This window comes from Anopheles nili, chromosome 2 (assembly GCF_943737925.1).
Source record: "Anopheles nili chromosome 2, idAnoNiliSN_F5_01, whole genome shotgun sequence".
In the NCBI taxonomy this organism is placed as follows: domain Eukaryota; kingdom Metazoa; phylum Arthropoda; class Insecta; order Diptera; family Culicidae; genus Anopheles; species Anopheles nili.
The window spans coordinates 39,793,218-39,806,069 of NC_071291.1; positions in this window are offsets into that span (position 1 = coordinate 39,793,218).

Below are 12,852 nucleotides of genomic sequence, written 5' to 3' on the forward strand. Positions count from 1 at the left end.
AGCGCTAGCGCTAAGAAGCACACAAATACAACCAATTACACCGAAGCGATCGAAAGTTCCATCGGGAATATTGATTAAAATGCTCAACCCGAAACCCGCCGTGCATCGTTAACCTCGTTCGCCGGCGTGGCAATAATAACGTTCCAAACCCCAACTACAAACAACGGTGGATCGTCTGCCGTTTTGCTTCCACTTTGCTCTTGCCGTGTGCATCCGATCCGATGCTCTCGCAAGCTCATCTCGTTGACCTCCTTTTTGCATACGAAACAACGCCACGTATCGATACGATGTTCTTTTGTCCCGACAGCCATATCCTTTGGCGCGGTGGGAAAGATGTTTGTCGTCCTTCGCCCACCGTCGGAAAGGCACAATGTGTGTGCAGGCGGACTTGACGTTTCGGCTAGCGTTCGCAAAAGCGCCAGCAACCTTCTCCTGTTGGGGGCCAGAAAAAACTCACCCCACTCCCAACGCGAACAGCCAGGGAAACCTGGCAAAGAGCGTCCGGACCAAAGTGTTACAAGTTTTGCAAAACCCTGTGGTAGCTGTGCCCTAGTTTTTGAAACTCGCGTGAAAGTGAGATGCCTGCAGATGGCGTGGAAGAAAGCTTCGCAGGTCCCGGAGGTGGCGAATCATAAAAAAAGGCGACCTCCGTTGAACGGCGACATCATCATCGGTCGGTCGGTCACTGAAAACGCCCCGAGAGAAACTTTGGCCGACCAGGCGCACGCAGTGTCCTCGTTTAAGCGGGCTCCATTGAGCGGAGAACAAAAAAACGACCAACAGTGGGATTACAAAAAGGAGCAGTTGTTACGTAAGTATGTGTGTGTGGGTGTGAGTGTGTATAAAATTTTAAATATTTGTCCCCGTGTCCCCGTCGAAGCAGAGCGCGCGCTCTCGCGCCACGTGCGACAATCAGCCGCCAGCAAACGAAGGACGAAAAGCCACGCGGACGTTCCCGTGGTCCGTGTCTTTGCCATCTGTTTGCCAACGGTGCGCTGCTCCTGTGGCTTTTTGTTTCGTGTGCCGCACCGGATGGATCCCGGTAAAGGTGCTGCCAGGGTCACCGGGCAAAGCACCGAGGGTTGACAAATCCATTACCAACGTGTGTAACGTGTCGTAAACGTCGTAATGTATCGTGTTCCTGACCGCGGGAAGCCATCCGCAACCGACGGAAGGTTTGCCGACGGCGATGATGATGCTGATGATGACGGCGCTGATGATGATGATGATGATGAGCATGATGCAGCAGCTTAAACTTAGGGGCGGTTGTAACTTAAACTCGGTTACACCACTCGGGGAAAACTCACGCCTGAGAACGAAGCCCTCTATCACTGGGTGGTGGGTGTCGTTTTGGAAGTTTTTGTGTGGCCCCCCGGGGAGGGAGGAGGAGAAAAACCATCCCCCATCGTGGGTGGGAGTGGTTCAAAGACGCACAGGCGGCTAATCAACTTTCGGTCGCGACCGATACACCTTGACACGATAAACTTTGTCATTGTGGGGGGGCAACCAAAACACGCGCGTTCGAGAGAGAGAGAGAGAGAAAGGGCCACCTTTTTGCAAATGACGTGAATAATTTGCACCTCCACAAAAGTACACACAGGCGTGGCTCCAACCCCACGTGATCCACCCCCTGAAAGCCAATTAATCGTAATGAATTGCTCCGGTAGCACGTCCATTGTGAGTCCACGTCGTGTGGAATTCCGAACGACGGCAGGTCGTTCGGGCAAAAAGGAGGATTTATTTATTTACTGGTGTCCTTCTCAAAACCATCCGGTTGCATTCCCACCGTTCGGGCATTTCTTTACCCGCAAACCGGAAACCACAACCGTCGGCTTGCAGCGTTTCCAAAGGCCTAGCTTGCATGTTGTGAGGTTTTCACAGTTTTGCTAGGCGTTCGAGTAAAATAAGTGCCCAGTGAGGTATTGAGGTCTTGAGGTTTTGACCACCAGGTTTCAGCACCAACTGGTGGCGAATGCAACATGTCCCACCGTAAATTAGGAAACCCACCCACCCAGGTCCATATGTTCGTCGGCACTTTTCACCCGCGTTATTAGGGCGCAACGATATGCTGCGTTTTCTCGCAACAAACAAGCCAAAGCACCAACCCCCAGGAATCGGTGTGTGCCAGCAGACAAGTCAGGTGACTCTCCCGTGGCGACTAACTCTCTCGGTAGTCGTACCTTTTCTGCCACCGGAAAGCACTGTTGAAGTGCCTCTGCTAGTGGCTCCAGCAGATACGAAGGCGAACGACGAAAAAAAAAAACAATAACACCCCAGTCTCAATGTCCTTACCGTCTCGCCCCGGGAGATAGTCAGCGAACGTTCAGGTTTTGTGCGCATGGCGTAGACACTATCGTTTCGTCCCAATCGGTGAGTCTAATAACGTTGTGCCCTTGCTTCGGTTGGGTCACCACGTGTACCAAGAACCAGAGCATTGTTGGCCCTTTTTTCCCGAGAGAATCGAGATTTGCTCCACCAGCCATGGTGGGCTGGTGGTGAATGGAATTCATATCGCCTGGCAGCTCGGTACGTGATGCTCGAAGAAGTGCAACAACGCACCTCTCACGGGTTCACGTCCGGTGGGAAAAACGTGCGACTGCTGCTGATGAGGATTATTTATGATAATGTGTCGCCACCGGGTTCCAACCGGGATCGACGCGGCGGTACGACCATCTACCGAGGCCCTTAGAGCAATTCCTTCCCATAGTTAGGGCGAGAGCGTTTTGCCGATGGCCGGGAATGTCACCGATGTGCTTTTGATGATGGCAAATCTGCATTCGAATATCACAACGGTAGCATCACAGGGAGGACGCACAGATTCGACCGGTGTCGGTGTGTTTGTGTGCCACTTGGTGTGCCTGAAGAATGGCACAAACGGGAACCAACAAAAAAAGGGTGGGATGTGCCCACTTGTAAAGGGATACTCTCTCCTTTTTCACCCACTCGATCGACTTCTGGTGTCGGTGGTGCCGGGTCAGCTACTACCGTTGGGAAATGCAAATGAGCTGGTTTAGAAGGGTTGGTGAGCTGAAAGCCAGCGAAATACCGGTACGTCGGTACCAACCCGAGGCTACCAAAAACGGCGGCAGGTGTGTCAAATGATTATTATCAATTTCTTAACATAATCAAAAGCTCATAAGTTTTAACAGGTAGCCTCCATTCATCGGCCAATCCGAACACACAAACCGGGCTTGCGCGTCACCGTTAACCGCGTCTTTAATCAGCCAGCTTCACCGTCGCCAGCAGGTGGCTTTAAGCTGGCTTAATGCGCGGTTAGATGCGCTTAAAGCCAGCCTTTTTGTGATTCACGAGCGCCAAGCGCCTAATCTAACCGCGGAAACCCGTTGGGGTGGAAAACATGAGCACATCCTTGCGCCAGCCGTTCGCTTATTACCGAGCCGCTCGTTAGCTACGGTTTGGATTAGGAGAAAATTCTTTTTTCGTTTTCGTTCCTCTCGTAAAACGTTCCTTTTCTGTAAAACCTTCCCGTTTGCCGTTTCTCTCGGTCTCGAAGCCATTGACAAAATAGAAGCAAAATAAAAAAATATGACAAAAAACCCCACGGTGAAGTGAAAAGAGATCCGTACACGTGCGGCTGCTTTGGGGCGGGAAAACCATAAACAATTATTTACTCCGGATTTCAGCAAACGCAGCTTCTCGTAAAGCTCGGTGTGAGCCCGTGCCGGCAGCACCTCGGAAGCGAACCGCGTCTGCATAAATCTGCCGTCGCCGGAAGTGGGTGGTTGGTATCCTTTTTTTTTCGTTTTGCTATTTTTGTTTTCCACACCATCCCGCAGCCACCGAATTCTTTTGATCCGGAAAAGCGTGCCATGGGAAGAACGGCAGCGTTGGGTGGGAAAATATGAATTCAACACTCCGCGTGCCACCGGTACGGGAGATAAGTCAACATATTTATGCTCGCTGCAGCCGGGCGCCCCGTGAAGTGAGATGAGAACATTCCCCTTCGCTGCAGGTAAGTTTGGATGCCGGCGGTGTGAGCGTGTGCCCGTTGTTGGTGTGAAACGAGGAATGGAATGACTAACAAAAAAGCAAGTCACCATTTAGCACGTCTGGCACAATATCCACAATACCGGTTGACGGTTCTCCGGCAGATTCACACTCGTCATGCGGTGGTTATTTGGTATGTTGTTCGAGATTTTCCCGGCTTGCGCGAACCAGCTAATCTCGGAAACCGGCAACCGTACATGAAAATTCGGTGCTCTCGTGCACTCGAAAGCTCCGGCTTCTGTGCTGCTTGAACGCCTCGCACATCAAAACACCGCCGAGTGAAAATGGGGAGGGTTCCAGGCGTGGTTGAGAACGAAAAAAAAAGGATACTCTTCAATGGCGTAAAACCGCCAAATCGTATGTAAATGAGAATGTTGGCTCTGTCGGGGCTTATTTTGTTTTGTCCATCGCTTGGTTTGGAAAGCTGTACCCATTGAAACCCGTAAAAGCCCACGCCGGTGCGCAGCGTGTGCTTGCGAGAGGTGTTTTATGCTTGGTTTATGTTGACTGTTGGTGCCGGTATCGTTGCTGTGCTTTACAAGCATCGACGGAACCCCATCTGGGATTTGCCTGCCAGGCGTCAGCAATCTTGCATTTTAACCCCCTTCGAGTTTAATTTTGAACCACGATATGTGCCGAAACGAAACCAACACAACTTCGAAACATACTTGAGGTCTTGGCCACTTTTTTTTTCAAAGCTAAAAATGACCGGTGATAGTGATGAGGACATTTCGCATCCCTTATCGGATCAGTTTGTGCACGATTGTTTGTGGTATGTTGAGCAATTAGAAGCGCATGTTTTGTGGGAGTTTCGAAAACAAAAAAGACCAATGAGATTTGAGCACGTGCTACCTCAACTAAGCCTTGAAATTTCCCCTAAAAAAGCAACCTTTCACTCCTTAAATTTGCTACTGGCAGGACATCTTTGGCACGTTCAGTCCCTAGCCCAATGCACATCGCCATGCGACACCAATTAAACTACAAAACACACCCACCGATTGGTGTGTGGCGATAAAATTTTCCTGCGGAATCGTACGGAAATAAATTGATTTAATCTCTCATCCTCCGCGCCCTCGCTGGACTTCCTTGAGTGTGATCCCAGCATCGTCGAACCAGCGACAGCAGCAGCAACCACGACGACGACGTCGACGACGACGACGACGACAAGTTTTGTAAAGGCATTCGTAAACATGGACCAACTTGATCAGCATTATAATATGTATCAAATGTCAAACATATGTTATCTGCCCACCACCAACAGCAGCAGCACCACCGCGGAAAAGGGGTCCACAGGACGTGCTCAGCCATGGGTGGAACTGAAACCCGCCCCGGTGGCGAAAACGTCCTTTCCCGTGTCGGTTACGGTATGTGTATGTGCGTCTGTATCTGTGTCTGACTCGCTTTCGCGTTCATCGATTATTCAAACGGAACGCTCGAACGGCGCGAACGGGGTGGGTTTGATGCGGTTTAACATATGCGTCGTTATGTGCCCCTGGTGAGGTGGCTGGGAAAGGGTCGATCGATCGAAACCGGCCGGCCGGCTGGGAGCTACATTCAAATCATGTCCACCGATTTGGAGACCAAAGTTTGTGGACGTGCGCGTTGTTCTCGTTCCTCTCTTTTCTCGTTCGCTTCATCTCGCGTTGGCGGAGGAAGATGAAATTTATACGCCACCCCGAAAGGTTGCATGATTCAAGGTTTCGCCCCCAACTGGGGCGCATGGAGTTAGCCCTGGAGCCCTCCGAAAGGCGGGCGAAAACATCGACATCGATACACTGTGGCCGGGGCGTCAATCTCGTCCACTAGCGCCGTGTGTTCGACGAGCGTTCTGCAATCGCGCCCTCGAGAAACAGATATCACTCGTTTTGTCTTTGCTGGCTTCGTTTCTTTTTTTTTGCTTGTTTGTCTTCCTTTTCGCCTAGCCTTACGGGCGCCTATTATGCTGCCGAAAATTGAATCGAAAGATAAATGATTTTCACCATTTAGCAAGCGTGCGAAGCGAGGGGACGCGAAGCTCGCCTCGAAAAGGCGTCGAAAGGATACGATTCGCAATGGTTCTGAAAATTGAAACCGTTTTTCTCGTCTCACGAGACGTACGCATGGTCTCTTACGAACTCGTTCGCAAACGTCGACTAGCACTCTCTCTGCCATTAGCACGCTGACCTGCCAAGGATCAAGGATCGTACCGGATGTGATAGGACCGGATTTTACCAGCCCTCGGTTCGTTCAGCTGATAGACCTTCGACTTCCTTTACCGAATTTCACAACGAAACCGTAATTTATACGTGGCCCAACGTGGCGGCGGTGTTTTGCCATTTGTGAGAAGGAATTATGGCGCCGTGCCATAAGCCCCCAAATGGGAGGATCGCGACGGAAAGGCGAGCGAAAGACGGACACAATCGATTACATAATTGGGTGGCGGATTCGCACCACCGATTGGTTGCAGTGCATGGCTTTCGATCGATCTAGAGCAGGTTCGCTTGGTGCATGTTGTCTGCTTGTTTTTGCGGGTAAAATGAAGAAGTGGAAGGTGGAAATGAAGAAGTGGACTGGAAAAAAAAGCAGTCTAGTTCCACTCCAAACCACACGAACACCTTGATCGAGAGCACGCGCCGATCATGTGTCGTTTTCGAGCTCTTTCGTACTTTGGTGGGTTTTTTCCTGTAAATTATTTCTCTCTCTCTCTCTCTCTATCTCTTTACGCCCAAAACCGTGATGCTCGTTGCACCAGCGAACCGCCAAGGTGCCACACCGCGACCATGCGTTCATATTCATTTGCTTAATCCGGCAATAAATCGATTCCGATTCGCTGTCGGATTATGCCCGCGATGGTTTTGAGCCCGCGGGTGTCCACGGCGGTTGTCTCCTTCGGATGGCCGTCAAGTCGGGCATCAACTGTGTCGATTTTAAATTTACTGACCACCAGAACCCCCGGGAGGGTATGCTCGGTCAGCGCGACATGTGCCGATTATGTTACGTGTCTTGCTGCCATTTCCCCGATGGTTGCCCTTTCCATCTTGAAATTAATAAATTTAGCGAACCCGCGAGGTTATCGTGTTTATCCGTAATCTAATCACGTTTCTCGCGTGACAAACGGTATTTAAGCAAAGTTGAAAAAGAAGAAACGCATCCCTTGGATGGAGATGCGTTCTTTTTTCGTAAATTGGTAACAATTGATTACACAAAAAAAAAAGCCACTCGCAAACATTTTCTCCAGCTCGAAGCTCCAGATCGTTTTTCAATAACACTTCCCTCGCAAATGCAGCGAAGTGAGAAATATTAGAGATTAATAACGTCAGGCAGCAGGGCAGCAGGTTCGAAAAGGTTTGTTTTTATTTTACATCCTTATCCCGTGGAGATATTTAAACCAAACAACACCTGACTCTCAGATCGCTAAATGCAAACGTGCTCCCCATCCAGTCGCGGTCATGCTGCTTCGAAATTCATCTTCACACGCACCACCAGCAGCAGCAGCACCCACCATCACTCGATGGATACTCTGGAGGAGTGCCATGTACGAAAAAATAATAAACGCACGATCGAAAGATTTATTGCAAATCAGCGCCACCATCGCTGGCGATCGAAAAGTTCGCGTCTGTAAGCAAGCTTCATTAATCAACCGCGCACGGGACGGGGCTCAGTTTTTCAAAGGACCAAGATTGCTGTCCAAAGAGGAATCGAGAAGGAAGCATCGCGTGTGTATGTGTGTGTGAAGGAGTAATTTACCATGATTAAGCTAATTCATTTGCATTTGACCGGGAACGGAGACGCTCGAGTGCGGTCGGGTCGTTTACGATCGAATAATGGAGATTAATACTTCACGCGCGTCGAGTAGCCTACTTCGCGCGTTGTGCTGGGTTGGCGATCGATTGGGAAAGGTAATTACAGGAATCGGCCATGAGCATAGTGATTCCATGAAGCCGCAGTTCCGTTTGTGTTAGATTGACACGCAACGCGCCTCTGCGGATCGTACGCGAAAAATTTCTTTGAATGAACGATGAAGCCTCTCGATTGGAGCTTTCTGCTTTAAAGGTACGAAAAAGAGTCACACAAAAAAGGCACGTTTTGGTGATCAAAATTAGCTTCCGTCAAAGGTGTCACACAAAAAGCATTCGACCCATAGTGAAGCAATCCCAACGGACGTTTGCCTTGGTGTTGGAAAACTACTAGCCAACAGTAGGGAAGAAACACTCAACACGAGAGTGCATTAAAAGGATGCAAAAAGCGTCTTATGCAGGGCTGCATTTGCACATCAAATATTATTGAACGCGCTTAAAATGCGACGTCAACACCTCACCACGACTCACAGGCACACCCGTGCGAGTGAAACAAATAAAACCCACCAGGTACCTGTGACGCAACCCAAGCTCCAGTTGCTGTGCCAATCAGTCAGGCGAACATCGGTGACAACACCTGGGCACACACAACTGGCACTGGGCTTTGGATAGATTCACATCCTGCGCCACGTTACCCAACCACCCTATCGTAACCAAAATTCAGCCCCAAAACAAACGCACGCACCTGAGCCCACCGTCTGCGAGTTTCATCGAAGGCAAGCCAGTGAATTTCCTTTGACCAGTGTCGCGATCAACCAAAGACCAGTGCGCATGTGTGTATGCGATTCGACAGCGATCATTTATGTAATTTTTTTTTTATCATTTTTACAGCTGAACACCAGCACCACACCAGTGATTTCTGCCTCCGTTCACTAGCCGCCACTGCCATTTCCAGCTCGGATTTTCAACGAAATCACCGCCTGTTGAGCCACTTTGGCAGCCTGCACTGGCGCACTGGCCCCTGCCTCGGTTGCAGGCTGCGTGAAAGTGTTTGAGCTTGGGTTTTCGGGATTTATCGCCGGACTCGAGCCGGAGCCAAGCTCGAGCGGAGCGTTCCCACCGGTGGCGCGTGAAGTTGATTACGCGATCGTCGAGCCGTGCGGACAACACATTGCCAGCCAGCTTCACAGGAGGCACTCCTAGGAGGTGCACTATGTGCTGCGTATGTGGACCCTGGCGCGAATGTCTGCCCTCGACGTGACATTTTCGAACCGGCGCGGTAGTGACACGAAGACGGATCGAGCCCACGCGGCAAGTGGAACGGAAGAGAGCAACATGGGGGGTGAGGGTTTCGCCTTTTGGACGGGGTGTTTTTTTTTATTTGTTTGCTCCAGTCGGGTGGTTATGTAAATTGGCCGCCGTTTAAGCGGCACGGTAAGCAAACACGTAAACGAGATCCGTGAAAGTTGAAGCGGAGATTGCGAGGGAGAGTGAGAGAGTGAGAGAGAGAGAGGGGAAAAAGAAGAAGGAAATATAACTATAACCGGCTGATCCGATCTGGCGTTAACATGATCCTTTTGGGTAAGAAATAATTGAGATATGGTATGGGCAATAAATGTGAGTTTGGGTCAGTTGAGTTGGCCCTCGGGGCATATTTTTCTTTAGTGCATTGGTAACAGCGAATGAATTGTTATTAAATTTAAATTAACGACTATCATCAGGTATTTAACGTATTTGGAAATCATAATTACGGAAAACTGGTTACTCAACAAATATTTGCAATGAAAACAAACATTGAATTTGTGAAAAGTTGCTACTTTTACGCTAATGTAAAGTAAACCCTCTTCGAAACCCAATGCATTAAACATCCCACTAGCAGGTCGCCAGCAACTAATTGATGATCGTGCCCGTTTTGGGTGTCATAACAGAACAAATGATGCTGGCTGTTAACACACGGTGCCAAGCCACCAGCTAGTTATTCGCACGTTGTTACCACCGTCCGGCCGTGTTTGGGCTCGCCTTGTTTTGCATGGATCGTTCGAGATAAGCGCAACACGGGAAAGTGAAAACCGATTACTCGCCCCGAAAACACAAAAAAAAAGTGCTCGCTCCTTAAGACGCTGGCTCTATCGCAGCGATCTTTCACGAGCGGGGGCCATCTCGACGGGTAAGGACGACAAGAGCGACACTTCAAAACAGCAAGCAAAAGAAAAGCACCTTTTACAAGGTTGTCGTGGGCTTGCTGCCGTGGATGTCTTGTCGTTTTTTTTGTTCGAACGTTCGCATCGCTTACACCACACGCCCCGGCACAAGCGGGCTCGTTTGCACAAATTTGTCAACCATCGCGGCTTGGGGGTCGCGCGCGCGATCGTTTCGCCCCGGCCGATAACCACTTGAGCCGCCGAAGGCGATGGATGGCGTTTTTCACCGTTCGACCTGGTCGAGAGCTGCACAATTTGCGGCATCAGTGGTTGTCTTGCCGGTGTACCGCACCGGGAACAACACGACACATTAAGAAGAAGGAGGAGAGCAAAAAAAAAAGGGGGAGAAAACACGTAAAATAAAACATCAGCCCCGGTGTCCTGGGACTGTGGCGCGTGAAATTGGCTAAATTGAAAATGCATGTAATGAGTATAGCTGCTGTTGCTGTGGTCGCTACCTTCGCAACCGCAGTGCATTGGGGTGCATTTCCGCAAGAGTGTGCATGGTTGCATCTCGCTGTACCTCGTCGCCGGTGCAGTGCATGCATGGCTCGGTCTCAGCCGCTTCCTGTAGCTTTTACGGGCGCTCGGTTGGGGTGTTTTTTTTGCCCCGCTTTAAGCGCGTTCACCGACGCCCATGCCGTGGAGAGATGAGGCTTTTTTCTGTCCCTCGGTTTGGCGCTTCAGCACACCACGAGGTTCGAGGCATATTTTGTTTTTTTTTTGTTTTGCTGTAACAGCACCACGGCCCTTCGATCGTCGGCCCCGGGTGCAAGTTGCCTTTCCCTTACGTGGCGCGTCGTCGCATGTAGCCGGGCCGCTCTCTTTTTATTGGACATCATAATAATGATAATAATAACAATAATGGTAGTAATAGAAATAATGATAATAATATTCAGCTGCAATAAAGCGCAGCGCCGCTCGGTGCATCGGCGCACGGCGAGTTGCATTGAAGACGGCAGGGATCGCCTGGTGTCGGTGTAGCGATAGTGCCAGCGTCTTGCAGGCTAGAAAGAGAGCTAATCTGTCGAAGAAAAATACGGCAAAACATCGCGAGCCACATCATGGTCGGTGAAAAACTAGCCACAAGCGGCAACACGGGCTGCATAGGCAACACACACACACGCGAACAAGGGTTGTTCTCTGTTGCGCTTTGAACGTACTCCCACCCCAAGCTCGCATTCGAGAGTTTGCTTGCGAGGAAGCACATCTCACGGACGGGGTGTTTGGGCGAGATTAAGGGTTGTATTGTTTGCGATTAATATTAAAAAGAAGCAATTTGAGACACGATTTCGAGCGCGCGCGATCAGTGGCGCCGATCGGTGTAAATTTTACATTTCACACCAGCCACCGGGGAGGACACGACGCGTCGATTTCGCATCCGAGAATGCTCGTTGCAATTTACGCTCGCTTCATGACTGTCGCCCCGAGCATACAACGATAACGATAGGGCAGCCCTCATGCTAAGCGCACCGTCGCCCCAGGGGGGAAGGCTCTTTGGCTAGGAGAAAATTGTGCAACACACGGCGTGAGGCGAGCGAAGGAGTAGGGCTAGGAAGGTAGAGAGAGAGAGAGAGAGAGAGTGTAAAAAGAAAAAGTGCAGCACATTAAGATAAGACCACTTCAGTGCTCGCGTATCGGCGGGTGCCGGTTACTGCACGTTCGTAATGACGAGCGCTAGCGTTGGGGGAAAATGCTGGAAAATCACCATTTTGTGTCACAATATTAAACGAACCGAAGCTTGTCGTGTCCCCTTTCACTGGTCGCCGGGATGTGGCTGACTCCCACCCCACCCCACCACCACCACCCAGAGCAGCAAAAGAGAATGGCGTTTCAGGTGGTGGTTTTATAAAAAAAAACGCTACCGAGCATTAACCGCACCGTAGATCATCTATCATAGGAGCTTTTATGCAATCGGATCTGAGAAGGAGCACCCCGTTTCGGCGAACGGGAAAACTGGGTGCGCGAAATTTAACTACCCCTTTAAGAGTGGTTTAAAAAGCGTTAGTGTGTTTTTTTGTGCTGATATAATTGGGAGAAGAGCTAAAGTCTGATTTCCATTTAAGCAATTATAACATAACCGGAAAGTGTGTCAAATGTCGGCAACATTCAATGCTTTGGCATTCAATTCATGCTGCTGACATTAGAGACACACTTTCCGGTTATATTATAACTGCTTAAATGGAAAACGGAATGTAGCTACCAGAAACTGTCACATAATGAATATTGTTTCAATTATCCCAGCATATTTTATCAGCCGATACATTTATAAACAAAGCAGACAATAAAGAAAAATCGATAACCATTCGCTGCAATTGCGAGATGGGTTGGAACACAAGCTTTCGCATCACATACATTTTTAACGTAGAATTTTGTTTATACAACCTGCACGGTGCCGTCATCCAAGGGAATGCGCAATGAAGTAGTTAATTTTTTGATACTGAATGTAGCCGTAGCGATATACTGTCACATTGCTGATGCTTACCTGCAAGAAAAAAAATGAAACAAAACATAACACAATTAGTAGCGTTCGAGAAGAAATATCACTCAGAGTATTCAGCATAAGCATATGTATAAAAAAGCATACAGAATGTTAGTTGAAATATGTCGAGATTATGTTATGGCCATTATACAAATTAGTCGCAAGTATAAAAGACAGTAACAATCGAAAGAAATAGATGAGCAAATAATAATACATCATTAGATGATAAATACCCATTAACAAGAAATAATTTGTTTTAGAAATTGTTGATAAATCTCCCGCGAGTCTATTAACATTCCGCAAACAAGAGAGCCCCGGACATTGATATGAGAGAGAAAACCATTAGTGGAAAAAAAGCAATAGTCAATCGTTCTGCAACTATCTT